Below are 15,825 nucleotides of genomic sequence, written 5' to 3'. Positions count from 1 at the left end.
GAGGAGAGGAATACCGTGGATCAGGGAGCTGGCATTGTCCCTGTTCCAGCGTTTGCAGCTCAGTTAGACTAATGCTATTCATTTATGTGAAGACACTTATCATGTCAATGATTTCTGACAATGATTACAGTATCATCAATGACAACAAGGTGGGAAACATATCAATATTCAGCACTTTATTTCTAATTATTTCAGGGATTGTAAAATTTTCAGATGATCATTTACATCACTACCTTTTATAGGACAAATGTCCCATTTTCACTATCCACTGTCAAATCCCTTTAACAAATTATGAAATATGATGCATCATGTTTCAAAAACTTGTGAGTCGTGTATTGTTAAAGAAAAATCAGCTTACATATTTTAATTAAATCTTGTCACATTTGGAACTAATGACCAAGTCAGAAGACTCCATGACCCCGTCTCTGTTGATGAAACCACACAAGTTATCAAAAAGTGAACTGAAAAATACTGCACGGGATATTTAAATGGCCACTAGAAAAATGCAGAAACAACCCAGTATGTATTAATAACGGCAAATTAGTCATTTAGCAGTTGTAATTGTTTTAAGAAAATGAATTAATGTTAATAATTATTTTTCGTTTCAGTTGAACGCAATATGTATAAACTTTATGCAGATTTACTTCAATCCAGAATGTTTGATAAACCGATTTACAATGTAATTGAAAAACTACCGTATATCTCGTCCTCGTGGCTCCACCTAGCGGTGACTTGTTGTCAGTGAAGAGAAAACCTCCTGTAGTCCTTTAAGTGGAACTCTTTATTTCCCTCTGATAGCTGACCCAAGAGCCAAGGTGAGATGTTTTGGAGACAAAGTTAGAGAAAGCAGACTTCCCCCAGAAGAGGGAGGAAAAAAAAATCACATGGACCATATATGAAAAGATTCTTACTTGTAAATGTACAATAATTAATTGGCTGCAGCATTATTTGCAAACATTTCCCCTGTATTTCAGAATTTTTGTGTTTTGAATTATGTGTTAAGAAACAATATGTTACTAGAAATAAACTACCAGGTCATTACTGTATTGGGACACAGTTATGGTCACATTTCCTGATGAACACCCTTTGAATCTCCAGAATGTAATGACGTAGCTGTCAAGGATTTCAAGGAGTGGATCCAAAAGTGGAGCAGAGGCCGAAGAAAGGGGACAACAATAACTTTATTATGAATTAAAACAGTCCAAATAAACACAGGAAGAACAAATTCCAGGGTTTGGGATCAGAAGGACCTTTGCCTTTTGAAGGACAAAAAGGCAGACTGGGCACTGAAGCACATGAGCTGCATAACAACCAGCTCACAAAGAACCAGAAGCTTGGATGGAGTGGAGGTAGATTGATGCTGACCCTCAACTCCATATCCCCACCTAACCTGCAACAAAGAGCAAAGAACATCTCCACAAATAATCTCCTACCAAACTAGGAGTTGCATTATTGCCATAGTACAGTACAGTATTGGTCTGTATCCACCGCCTTGCAGAATTCCCTCTAGACTGCAGAAGAGAACTAAGGCCCATGATCAGAAATGATATCCACGGGGTTACCATGAAGGTTGAGAACATGATTCACCAGGAGATTAGCTGTCTGTAATGCACCGACTTGGAAAATCAATCAATCAGAGTAAGAATAACTGTATTACCTTTGGAAGGAGGTAATCCAGTCACAAAATCTACCGTGACGTGGAACCAGGGGCGGCTAGGAATGGGCCTTACTGCGGGCACAGACAGGGCAGGCAGCAACAAACTTTCTAGTTCCCCTAGCGATACTGGGCCACCAGAAACTTCAGAAACTTCAGAGGATTCTGGGATGACAGGTTAACTTGGACGAATGTCCCCACTGCAGAACTTGGAAGTGTGCCACAGGAAGAATAATCCGCCGGTCGAGAGGACCATTCTCTGGGTTTGCAGAGTTGTGTCTCCTTTACCACCGACTCAGTTGCCCAGGTGCTCACCACACAGAATGCTTTATTTAATGTTTCAAAAAAGTTTCCATAATGTAAGATGAAAAATTGCATACAAAAGAGTTGGTACTTTCCAATTCATATCATACGATCAAATCAAATAGATGAAACATGTGGAATATAATATAATATAATATAATATAATATAATATAATATAATATAATATAATATAATATAATATAATATAATATAATATAATATAAGGCAGCATGGTGGTGAAGTGGTCAGCAAGTGGTCAGTATGTTTGTTCTCACCCTTTCTGTCTGGGTTCTGTCCAGGTTCTCTGTCTCCCTCCCACCTCCAAAAACATTCACTTCAGGTGAATAGATTGGTTCCACATTGTCCGTAGGTGTGAGCGTGAGTGGTTGTTTGTCTTTCATGTGGCTCTGCGGTGCACTGGCATTGCACATGGTGTCCCCCCCCCGACTCTCTTCTGTTAAGTCTGCTGAGTTAGGTCCCCCGCAACCCTGCAGGGGCGGATAAGCAGATGAATGAATGAATAGTATAATATAACATAACAGAATATAATATAAAACCATCAGAGCAGGTTGAGGCGTGTCTTTTCATTTTCTTAGTTTATCTATTTTTTGCTGTTTTGCTGTAAAGTTTGCAGTACTTTCCTGTAAATAGTTTAATCACGTTATTTATCCCACATTGTGGTGCTGCTTATAGGATGTCACTGTAACATTAACACAGTTGGATTCTGTCCAGATCTTATTATAAATGTACAGTTTTACAGTCTGTCACAAGAGCTCAGAGGGTAAAAGAATCAACTGTGTTCCTGGAGAGGAGAGGAGGATTGTTCCAGGAGACTAAATGGTGCCATGAGCAAATTTCACTCAAATGACTTTCTACCACACAGCAGTGAAACATTGTCATCCTGCAGAACCGGGACAGGTCAAAGCGCAATAACCTTTAAGGTTCCCTTGTCGCGCAACACTGTCACTCCACACCTGCTGTCAAGCAGACGTCACCCATTTGACAGATATTAAATGTCAGACTCCCATCCTACCAAATGCGACCCCAAGATGGCGCTCCATATCCTCGTATGATGTCTGCACTGTGCGTGAATGTGCGTGAGAGGGAGAGAGTGCTGCTGTCTGCCTGCTCTCCGGTGGCGTTCCCTCCCCATCGCTGCTGCAGTGCTTTGCTGCTCTCCTTCCTCTCCGTCTCGCTTTCGAACCTAACACCTCGCCTCTTCCTCCTCCGTCTCATCCACATCCTTCTCCTCCTCATCCCTGCGGATGCGTCTGCCTAACAAGCCCGGCCCGGCATACCGGCAAATGATCGCTCCATCCCAAGCAACTCCGCTCACAGGACAGAAAAGGCGCACCGCTCTGTTCTGATCTGATCCAAGAACGCCGCGGACACATTTGAAAGAGGACACGGACCAGGGGCAGAGGGAACACAAGAGAAACCGGTCGCTGGTATTGACCAGGATCTCATTTCGGTAAGTCATCGCATCCTTTTTTCTTTAAAATAACTTAAAATAATTGGACAAAGAAGAAGAATGCCACCGGAGAAGGCTCAGCGAGACGTGGTCTTGCAATTTGGAGATGCGCAGGGAATCCGAACACGACTTGAGGAGTATGCATGGTGATTAGATTTGGATGCTCTGCTCCTGATCACAAACATGTTGTGGGGATCCTCGTGCATTGACGACACGACATACTGTATAACAGATATCTTGCCCCACTTCGCTGCTGACACAAAGTCACCGTTGGTTGTGCGTAAAAGTCCTGTAGCGGTTTGAAAAACACCTTGTAAACAAAAGGCGTGTGGCTGCTCTTCATCTCCGAAATCGTCTTGTTTGGACAACTCCCTTCACAACTAGAAGTTGTTCTGGGTTTCCGTAATACATCTGGATTTTTCTCGCATTATGTGAAATATGAATGATTACAAAGCTGGATCTCCTTGTGTATACTCACAAAAATAGTTTGACGTACATTAAGTTTTAATTGGTTTTCACATGTTAGGTTGTGGAGCATAAGAGATGTAAGAAAGTATGGTGGGGACTCCACACCTTTCCCACAGTGTAGTTGTGCTTTGATCGATTGTGATTTGCAGAAGGGGTGGTGGTGGTGGGGGGGGGGGGTTGTGTGCTGGCAGTTTGTCAAGGACATACAATCTATCCAGCAGATGATGTGGAGGAGAAGAGGAGGAGGAGGAGGGCTGGGCTGCCTCTTAGCTGGCTCTGGGTCGGTGTTCAACCTACTGTATGTCAGCGTATGTGCAGGTGCATGATGGACAGTTGTAAAGAGAAGGAAAGGGTATCAGTGTGTGCTCAGGACTTCATAACTTTAAATCATTTCTTTGTTGCTTCAAACCCATAAAACTTTGAGATTTTCCTGCAGCTTGCTCTGCAGACATGGAAAGCAGAATGTAACATGGAGAACACAGTCCACTCCAATACCCCTCAAATTGACCTCTGGTGGCAGATTGAGACCCCCACTGTTCAGTCTGTTTCAAACAGGATGCTTTTCACTTTTCTCAGTATGTTCGGTGATGGTAGCACAACACCGAGCCGCGAGCTGCACATTTTCAGGAACGTCTTACTGTTGAAGGATAAGCAGCATTAAGGCATATCACTGTGGGGACTGTGCCTCATACTGTATGTATGCATGCACGCGTGAGCGCGCGCACACACACACACACACACACACACACACACACACACACACACACACACACACAGCATACAAACTCCATTCTGTCTCTAAATTTCCTGAAGATTAGCTTATTTTATGTCCAGTGAACGTCTCCAGTGGGCATGAAAAGCCTTGTCCTTCATCACGGACACAGATTAAGCTAATTCACACAGGCCTGAAGCCTAATCACTGTGCTGCGCTGGCAGAACAGCGCAGTCTTTATACAGTGCAAGCCAACAGAAAGAGAGAGAGAGCAAAAGGGGGAAAGCTAGCCGCCGGTGTCTATTGATCGGACGGAGGGGTTACTGGCACACGTCCACAGGATGGAGTGCTGACAACAGTCCAAAGAGCTGCTAGGATGAGCTGACCCAGCAGATGTCTCACAGAGTAACCTGATGAGGAGCTTGAATTACATTTATACTCCTGGTATTAGAGGAGGATCAGGGAGGATTTGGAAATACTGGAACTGGTAGGAGTTTTATTTTCATTTGACAGTGAGATTGGTGTGTTGGTGTATTTGTGGCATATCTCTTCTGTGCCACTGAAGTGAATGAGAGGGATACATCTGATACAGCGTGATACGCCTGAGGCCAACTCTTGATATGTCAAAGGAGCAAAGCCTGAGCTCAAAAGAGGGTGTCGCTCCCTTGTCAAAGGTCTTTTTTGATATTCAATCTTTGACCAGTTGTATGCTGTCAGGAGAAGCGTAAACATCATCTTTCCTTGTTGTGAAGTCCCTCCATCACTCATGTGTGATAGTTCTTTAGTGTACAGTAAAGTCACTGTGACACATGGGCTTTGAGAGCTGTAAAACATCCATTTTAGGAATGAAATTTGATCTTATTTTTTAAATTTTATCCTGTATTACACTAGGTAGGATGAGAGAAGTCTTTCAGTGGGATTAGACCATTTCCATCTGCTCTGATTTCACTTGTTACAGACATTTTCATAATTCATGTCACAGTGTAGCGAGCAGGGAGGCTGTCCTGCAGCAGCAGTGCCTGGAGCACCTGTCAATGAGCGAGCCACCGAGTTGTTATCAGGTCCAACACTTCTGTCTTACAACATAAGCTGACCTTTGGCCTTGCGTTCATGTAGACAGTGCCAAATTGTACTACTCACTGCGGCACATTGTTCATTTAAAGTAAATATGAGATACAACACATTGCTGTGAGTACGGTTTATCCTCCACTTGCGTCTTCCGCTTCCTATTGGCGATGGCTTTCCTCCAGAGGAGCTGTGAGACCCAGTGACACATATGGTTTCTCTTTGAGGTGTGATTCAGCCCAGAGGCAACAACTCATTGGTCAATGAGTCATCAATGTGTCCAATGTCTATTTATTTTTTTATAACTAGTCAAGTCATTGAGTGATTGGAAATGTAGCCCCAATTACTATCTTCTCTGTGAACACACAAAAATATATTTATTATATGAAGACATATTCTTCTGTAGGTCTGGTTGTGATATCCGCTGCACTTTGTTCATGTTTCTTTTTATACCATCACTAAAATCCAGTGTGAATAGGCCTCAGACTGCCTGTTGACATTTGATCTATACTCTGCTACTTGCATTGATCGTATATTTCATGGTCTAAAGGGTGGTGCTAATTGACAGCTTCAGTGCGCTCATCAATCAGCTGATGTGATGCTCATGTTTGCACTAGATGTCTGTGACCTTTTTTAATTACAATGCAAAGAGAAAAAAAACCCACGGTGATGCTGCTAATGCAATTTTACTGTGCAATTGTTTCAAAATCACACATACATGTTATGCACCATTAATCATGTCATATCACTCTGATTTCCCTCAAGAGTGCTGTGCAGTGCACTCGTCATTCCAAGAGTGTGCTGTGCAGCACACTCTTGTGTGCTGCACAGCACACACTTAATAGTACAGGTAGTACTATTGATGCTGAGATTCACACTCTAGTAGTTCCATTTGATTGCCATTGCTTTCTGTTATATTATTAATCAGAGAATGAAGCACGTAGTGTGTACACTAAAAAGTGAAACACTTGACAGACATAATATTTGTTAAGAAATTAATTTGGCTTTTTCGAGAAAGCAGTCACCTCCACTTTCTTCCTGCCCTCTCACTAAACCAGTACATCCTGGACAAGAAGTTTTCTAGTAGACTCTTTTGTAGCATCCACAAAATGCCAACACAAGAGGCCTAAAATTCCAATGCCTAATGAATTCTACTGTCAAATGTTCGTATGTGTGTATGTGAACTCAGTGTGGAGTCGTTATTAGAGGGCCCCATTCTTCAACCAAAAGGTCAGCCATCAAGGCCCCTTTTCATCACTGGAGAGTCCTTGAACACGATGCACCGTCCCTTCCTGCTCAAAGGATGTCAATTTGTCAGTGACCCCTTACCCTCCTTGAAAGCTAGGGGAAGCAATGGCTTAATAACAATAGAGTGTCTTTGGCTTGGAATAACACTAGGAATACTTCCTCCGAGAGAACTTTTTTTTATTGCCTTCTGCTGACATGATATAACCTTTTTCCCTGCTTCCCAACAGATACTAAAACCAGAATATCAGTGAACAGTGTCATCACATTACTGCAGATGTAACTCTATTCACTTAGCCACATTGCATTTCAGTTGCTGCAAATGGGTGTGTTTTTGGCCAATGATAAGAATGTATAATGATGTACAGTAGGCAGTTCTTTGGCCCCACCCTGGGAGACTGTTAAGACTGAAGGAATTGTTTGCAAATCTCCAAATCATCTACCATAGATGTTCAGTAATTTTCATCATCTTCTACTCTATATGGTTAAGTACAGTAAGCAGATTAGCCTGCTGAAGTATCCTTAAACATTTAATCTTCCTATCAGTGATGGATCACACTCTTCTTTTGTTTCAGTGCAAAAGAAAAATAAAAGTTCTCCAGCTTTAATAATGCTTTTGAATTTATAGCTCGATTTTCAGTCATGCCACATGTTGTAAATATATAGTCCAATAGTATCGGGAGGTGGTAAAGCCATTGACCAGTTGCTGTGTATTGTATATTGCAGTGAATAATGAGACCAGGACTTTGAGAAGCACAGTAGGAGAAAGACAAGGGAAGAGAGAGGAGGTAGTCTAGCAATGTGTCATTGGAATGAGTCCAGCATGGCAGTAATATGTGTGTGTGTGTGTGTGTGTGTGTGTGTGTGTGTGTGTGTGTGTGTGTGTGTGTGTGTGTGTGTCTTTTAGTCTGTTTCTGCTGGTGATTCTCCTCCCATCGTCTAATGAGCTCACTGCAGATGGGACTCCCTCTGTCAGCCTGCTGCCCTCCTCTTCTCCCCCCACCCCATTATCTTATCCTCTTTTCCTTCAGTCTTGAGTGCAGAGAGAAAAAGGGGGAAAAAGGACAAGAGGGGAAAATGAGTGATGTGATAAAAAGAAAAAATATGACGAAAGAGTGGGTTAAGGACGCAGGTAAAACAGGATGTGTGAAGTGAAATCGGGGGGGAGGTGGAAAATGATGAACTAGTGCCAGGAATTGTGAAGTAATGATGTTTCATGAGTGATGAAAGATGCAGGAGGCAGGGAGAGTTTGATAGAGAGAATCATCAGAAGCAAGGAGTGCCAGAAAGGTGCGGGAAAAAAAAAAACAATGTGAGGAGAAAAACCACATAGTTGCGACATACTGCATTTACTAGTGTCAAAAATTAGACTGCATTTAAAAAACCAACGGCACATACGGCTGTGAGAACAGTATATACCTGTGGTTGTTTAGCCAAGCCATCACTAACTGCACCTGCAATAGTGTACTTGATAATGTGAATTAATAATAGCTTCAGCCAGTCAGGTCTGGCTGAGTTAATTGAGCATCAAAGAGAGAACCGTAGCCTGAGCACAGATCATCTTGATTTCCCAGGGTGAAAATGAAGCCCAGAGCTGGTTGAGAGTGGAAGCATTTCTGTTTATTCATCTGTTGGTGTGCAAGTGTGGGATTGTGAACTTTATTGCATGTGAGGGGCTTCATCATCAGATTTGCTGTACCGGGACATCTCTTTGAGAGAATCAGGATGTGCTTGCAGGTAAAAACGCACTTAAAAATTGTACTTTTGGATCTCCTTCTTTTTCAGTGGTTGCAGATCACCACAACCGGAGGTCCCTCATCTCAACCAGCAACTGAAAATGTGAAAATTACAAGAGTATTTGGTTTGTGCAATATGTGTGGATTTGGATATAAAAACTGTTCTTAGTTCCTTTTAAAGATAACTGAGGAAAACATAGTTGTGAATATTATATTCATTCCTTCCCTTAAAACCCCATTATTCCCAGTGATGTCTGCTTTATTGCTTCGCCATCTACCTGTTACGCTTTTGTTCACCTTTTAAACATTGTGCTGTTGTGCTCTGCTTCTCTGCCAAGAAGGAAGTAGTTTTGGCATAATGACATGTTACATAGCAGGGTGTAGGGAGGTATGTTATTGTTGCTTTCCTCTATGGTCTCTCTGCTCAGCAACATACTATTATCTTTCTGACTGATCAAGTGGGAAATAATGTGTTTGGTGTGATATGAACACCTGCGCCTGGATGTGCGCATGAGCAGCGATGTGTGTGTGTTCATTCATCATTTGTTCTTGCAGCTCACATCATCGATTTTTTTCTGCTGAGAAAATCTTGTCTTTGTATTAAAGGACCTGAAATGAGATGTCTGCAACCTACAGGAAAGGAGATCATTAACTCGACTTAGTCTGACAAATGACTCAAATATGAAATATTTTGTAATAAAAACATAAAATCTTACAGTTGAAACCAAATATCTCAGATTCATACTCCTTCCTTATGCAAACCCAAAGGCATAGTGGCATCATGTATGTGAATAAGTTAACTTCAGCTTTCCTGTTTAGATTATTTTAAAAATCAAACTGTTGTCATGCCATCGTAAACTTTACTATTAAAAAAAGATTTTACAAAAAATATCAAATTCTGGTTAGATATTTGTTATTTCTCCTTACTACAGTTGTGGCCAACTGCTAAGGAATTAAATACAATATAAGGGTTGTGAAAGATATCATGTTCATTCATTCATTCATTCATTCATTCATTCATTCATTCATTCTCTGGACCGCTTTTCCAGTTTACACTTTGTCACACACACAAGCACAAACACACACACATACACACGCATGCATGCACACACGCACGCACGCACACACACACACGCACACACACACACACACACACACACACACACACACACACACACAAATCATACCATACGCAATGCCTTTAGTTGGATCAGTAGACAGATCATCAGCCACACACACTGATCCTTATCAGGTGAGTGTTGCTTTGGTTACTTCCACCTGTCATTCAAAGACATCCTCACATCTGTAGATTGATAGAAATGGTGGCAAAGACAGAGAGACAAAAGCAGATTGGGATTACACCAATAAGGGCCATGTATGTTTAAGTGTTATAAGGGTTATAGGTCAAAGAGAAGGATGTTAAAGATCATTTGAAAGAACGCAATGTTAATATAGACATTGTGACAGGCACTGCTAAAGGCAGTTGGACTTTAAATGCTGACTCACTGAAAGCACCCACCTGTTGGACACATTGTATGAATCGTACATATTCAGGAAGCAGCGTGAGGATTTAGCTGAGTGTTTTCAACATTTCCGAAAGAAGAACGGCAGATGAAATGTTTTGACTGCAGGGCTTTTTATTAGCTTGTTTATTGATGTGTGTTGACACTGGAGTGCTACATCTACAGTTGAACCTCAGCTCTTGCTGTCCACATTATTTGATTTTATATCTCAGTCCCTGAGCTAACAAAGGCAGGTTCTCTGTCTAGCTACACATTATGAGTAAGGCTCATGCCAGTGTGAGCTGTATGAACTCTGTCCTGATATTCTGCATTTACGTCCAGTCCCTCCTGAGGCATCCTTTGTTACACAGCGTGACAACAAAATGTTTTCTGTAGAGATAACAGGTTTCTTCTGTTGGTGTTTTCAGATTAAAATAGAAGTGGAGCTCCTATGGACGCTGCAGAGAACTGCAAAAACACAAAGTTATTTGGGAATAAAGAACAATGAAGATTAAGATTCATGGATTGTTATGAAGCTGTTGGCGGTCCATGAATTATATAAATTACAGGCATCAGGAAGAGGAATTTTCCGTATTAAGATCTGCAGCAGATGCTTGAGGCATTTGGCAATGAAATTCAACCACCTGGATGTTGGGGAAATAAAGAATTTTTTTTTTTAACTCCCCTACATTTTTCTCAGAATGCAAGATGTTAGTTTAGAAACCTTTGAGAAATATAGTAGATTATGTATTTAAATTTCTAATCATGACATCCAAACCTTATTTTGTTACCTGTGGTTTCTCATTTAAATTTGTGTCTTCATTTTATTGGCCACTTTACTTTTTGTTGAATGGATGATCAGCATGATGCCTTTTCACAAGAATTCTAAACAACACAGTACATACTCTGTATTGTGTTTACCAGACAAATTATTATAATTATTTTAGTCCAAGGTTGGATTATGTTCAAATGGTTCATTGCCACATTGTCGAAAGGACAAGAACAATTTAATGATGATTTGAGTCAAGGGCAGAATGGTGGTGTGGTGGGTAGCGGTTGACAGTGAGAAGTTTCTGGGTTGAAGTCCTTTCTGTGTGGAGTTTGTATGGCTGGGTTCAGTTCAGGATCTCTGTCTTCCTCCCACCTCCAAAAACACAGGTGAATTGATCACTTCCAAATTTTTTGTAGGTGTGACTGTGTGTGTGTGAGTGGTTGTTTGTCTATCATATGGCTACACAATGCACTGGCGATGCATCAGGTGTGTACCCAATATATTAAAGATTTAACAAACATTGTGGACCCAGAATACAATAACTGTAAATAATAATACATAACTTTTTTAAAATTATGATTTAAATGATAAATTATCTAATTATTTATTAAACTCCTGCCACCAATGGTTACACTGAGCTTCAGTCAAGGTTACTCTTGTACATTGTTTTCCCATTTTTTAAAGTTTTCCCATTTTTCAATGTTCAACTTTTGAGTACGCAAAAGTCAAACATTGATGTTTGTTTGCAAGGGGAATGCTTGGGTGATTGCTTTGGCATGAACTTGCCTCATTCCTGCACATAGCATTTGATGTTACATCTTCATCATCTGTGAGTCATGCATAGACATACTGTACCAATCCCGACTGTGGCCAGGATGTAGAGCTGCAAGTGCACATTAATTTCACTCATCTGTCTTCTGTGGGTTGCATCTGCCATGTATAATTCATCAAGCAACTCTCTGTTGATATCCGCATATAAATTAACTTAGATATTGTGCAGCTCATGAATTTCTAATGGTATATGTACACAGTGGCCCCACAGTAGGACTTAAGCTCTGTTCTCTGTTGCTTGAGAGAAATGGGGTGAAAAGCATCTTTCTGTTTAGGAATGTTTTCAGGCATGAAATGTTTTATAAAAAAAAAGTTGCATGCCAGCTATTGCTAGAATCTATTTGAGTTACGTGGGATTCTATATTTTGTATCAGACATCAAAATCAAGATGAGGATGTCTGTGCTATTGCATGTCAATCATACAGACTCCTTAGAAGGTGGGTCGACAAAGAGAAGGGCAGAAAACTGTTGAAAGTTTGATTGTTTTATTCTCAGATTGCCTCCACACATAGAAAGGGTACTGTGTGGGATACTGAGTGACAAATGCTCCATTAGAAATAAAAATAACAACATAATGGTGACTTGGTATTTTCAAAGGCCATCTGGTCTGTCATTTATTTCATGATTACAGTTAATTTATCTTTAGTTAAGCAGTCTGTAGCATATACATTTGTGTAATTTGCTAAGGTTAAGATATTTTTGGTGGCAGATTTAAAATAACCCAACAAATGCAGCTTGTGCATTCCTCACAGTCAATTTTTTTTGAAGACTTGAGATACCCCTCGCTGTTGTGTAGGCCAATTAAGCTTGAAATCTGGCGGCTTTGGGTTTGTTCCAGAGATTTGGAAAGACTTTATGTCAGAGAGGCCTTTGAAAGGGATTGAGAAAAAGAGTCTCAAAGCTTCCAAGAAATGCACAGAAATCACAAAAATCACTCACATACCCTGCCTCTGTCACTCTCATCTCTGTTTTCTGCCCTGGCTTTGTCTTTGTGGACTGCAGATAGACAAGAAGAAACATTTCTAAAACCAGGAGACAAACAATTGATTATATACGCTGTAGCCGCAATAAAAGTCCACTTTGCAGTGAGGGAATTGTCGGCACGCTCACACACACACAAGCATACACAGACATAGACTGCATGAAAGTGTGAGCCATTGCCAGAAAACTGTGGAGGTGGGAGGCTTGAGTTAGTTGCTCCCTGCTGTATTGTTACAGCTTCTTATGTTTAACTCCACTAATTCAACCTGCACTACATATGTGGAATGATGAAAGGGCTTCCTCAGTATGCTTCTCACAGGAGCCTTCGGTTCCGAGGTTTCTATACTGAAATGGACTAAATTGCTCTCCTAGTGGGTAAAACAAAATCTGAAAAGTCAGTAGGTTATCTTTAAATGGCATAATAAATCTGAGCTGCTACATTCCTTCACCATCACTTTACTGAAAAGGGTAGAATATGATTACATAACCCATGAGGCAACTTGATCAAGAACATTTCACAAGTGTGGATACTTAATTTTTTGGGTGCTGAGACATTTTTCCTTCACTTGGACCTTTTTGTCTTTTACTTCCTCTCAGACAGTCTGAAAACCTTCCTATCAAAACAAGACTCTAGATAACACCCATGGAGGACAAACCTCAGCTCAGTTTTGATCCATATCCCCTGGTTCCTTGGTTTGTATCTTACCTCTCCATCCATTCATAACTATTTGACTAGTCCTGTTAACAGGTCCACAAATAGACAGCTGCGAATGAAGTTTGTACATATTTTGTCCGAGCAAAACGTTTAACAGGTTAAGTGACCTGCTGAATAATCTAAATCACACAACCTAGTGGGACCAACAGCACAGAATTGTGTCTCACTTTGTTTTTTTTGGAGATTCTTTGCCCTCTAGCGTACTAAGCTTTAAACTGCTACAGCAGTTGAGGCACGCAAGGGTGTTTTAGTTTTTAGATCCTGTCAAGTGTTTCAGAGCATTACATCATTTCCTCCTGGAGAAGATTACAACTTTTTTAAATTAGCCATTTCATTTTTATTACCAAACAGTGAACTAACTTTCAATGTACGACCACACACACGCACGCACGCACGCACACACACACACACACACACACACACACACACACACACACACACACACACACACACACACACACACACACACACACACACACGCACATACACAATTAACTGTTCTTTTGTGAGCAGTGTTGGGTGTTCTGCATTTTTTCTGTGATGCAGTTCAATTTCTAGTTCAGGAGACAGTTTTATTTTGGAAAGTTCATTAAGCAAGGCAGCAAGAGGCCAGGGAGAGCATGGATTTCTACCAGCTCCTCCAGCTGGGGCTCGATGGTCTCAGCCTCATGCCCGGCAGTGAATGCTCTTTCCTGGCCGACAGGTGAGAGATGAATGGAGATTCTCTGCATGGTTCACTGACTGCAGCAAATGTATCCCATCTCACACTGTAATGAGAAAGCATACATTCACTATCATGTTTTGCTCTCTGTGTCACATACATTACAGGGTAAATTGAGGGTCATCAGGTTGAAATCCAGTTGTACTGAAGCCATGATAGTGGTTGACAGCATCAAGATCACCATTTCACAATGAGACATGATGGGCCAGCACAGGGTGAGGATTGGACTGTGAGGTGCACATCAAAGTGTAGCAAGAGGTACCAAATCTGTTTGATCAATGATACACTCATACAACTTGATGCTGTTTGCAGTGGAAGTGCAAGTGTGTTGAAATGGATTTAGTTAAGATTTTCATTTCATGTCAAGACCTTCATGTCATTCTGATGAAAGTAACCATGCTTTTTCTTAAGAAGTGCATTTTAAAAAAAATCTACCAATCATGTAGTGATAATATTGTAACCTAAAGTGCAATAGGTGACAAATAATATAATTTACTGTCACATGAACTGTCACCTTATCTTGTTGGGGAGTGTGAGTGCTTGAATGGTCCCAGTAGCTATGTTGTTGGGGTCTTAATGCTCCTGGTAGGGTCTCCCATGATGAACAGGTCCTCAGTAAAAGGCCAGATTAAGACCAGATTAAGAGAATTTTGAGAACTGTGACCTCACTCAAGATAGTGTAACCGGGGCCACATCCTGGAGCTAAGCCCTGCATCGGGTTGCATGAGAGCCCTTGATGGCCAGGCCTCTACCACAGGCTCAGCCTGAAAGGACAACGTAGGCCCAACTTCTGGTGGACTCACCGCTCAGAGTGAACCACAGGAGAGGGATGCAATGTGGATTGGACGGCAATCAACAGCAGGCGGCCCAATCACCCAATCAACCACCCACAGCTTTGGCTCTGGACACTACACTTCTTTGCCATTTCCCACAGTGAGAGGGAGTGGGCTGGTGTGGGCTTTCTTCTGGCCCCGCAGCTCACCCTCTCCTGGTGAACGAGAGGGTCACTTCCCTGCACTTTCAGGTTGACAATATATGTTTCACTGCTGTTTTGGCCTATGGACCGAACAGCAATGCAGAGTACCCAGCCGTCTTGGAGTCCCTGGGAGGGGTACTCTGACTGGTGCATTATTCTTCTGGGGGACTTCAGCAATGACAGTGAGACCTGGAAGAGGGTGATTGCCATGAATGTCTTCCCCCGAACAGAACAGTAGTGGTGTTCTGTTATTGGACTTCTGTGCTAGTCACAGTTCGTCCATAGCAAACACCTTTTTTGACCATAGGGATGTTTCTAAGTGCATGTGGCACCAGGACAGCCTAAGCTTGAGGTCAGTGATTGACTTTGGTGTCCTGTCATTGGACCTCTGGCCGTGTGTCTTTGACACTCAGGTGAAGAGAGGAGCAGAGCTGTCAATCGATCACCACCTAGTGGTGAGCTGGATCTGCTGGTGATCCAGCAGGCAGCAGGAGGAGCTGCTGACCTTGACTGGGGATTTTAACGGGCAGTGGGAAGAATAGTCAAACCCGCTACCATGTCTTCCACAGAGGAAGCAGAGCCAGAGGTCTCAGAGGTGGACTCATCCATAACCCAAGCTGAAGTCACTGAGGTGGTTTCCAACCTCCTTGGTGGCAAAGCACCAGGGGTGAG

The 15,825-nt window shown here is 41.8% G+C and overlaps 1 protein-coding gene across 6 annotated transcripts in view; it reads left to right on the top strand.

Annotated features, from left to right (window-relative positions):
* The first annotated feature begins 3,186 nt into the window (after positions 1-3,186).
* The window catches only part of ctnnd2a (catenin (cadherin-associated protein), delta 2a), a 223,506-nt gene continuing 210,867 nt past the window's right edge, over positions 3,187-15,825 (top strand). For all 6 annotated transcript variants that reach the window (XR_011039039.1, XM_068343824.1, XM_068343822.1 and 3 more), the window contains exon 1: positions 3,187-3,429. The gene's annotated coding sequence lies outside the window, so the exon portion shown is untranslated. The remainder of the gene's footprint in view (positions 3,430-15,825) is intronic.

Source organism: Antennarius striatus, chromosome 20, assembly GCF_040054535.1.
Source record: "Antennarius striatus isolate MH-2024 chromosome 20, ASM4005453v1, whole genome shotgun sequence".
In the NCBI taxonomy this organism is placed as follows: domain Eukaryota; kingdom Metazoa; phylum Chordata; class Actinopteri; order Lophiiformes; family Antennariidae; genus Antennarius; species Antennarius striatus.
This window is presented reverse-complemented; position numbering and strand designations above follow the sequence as displayed.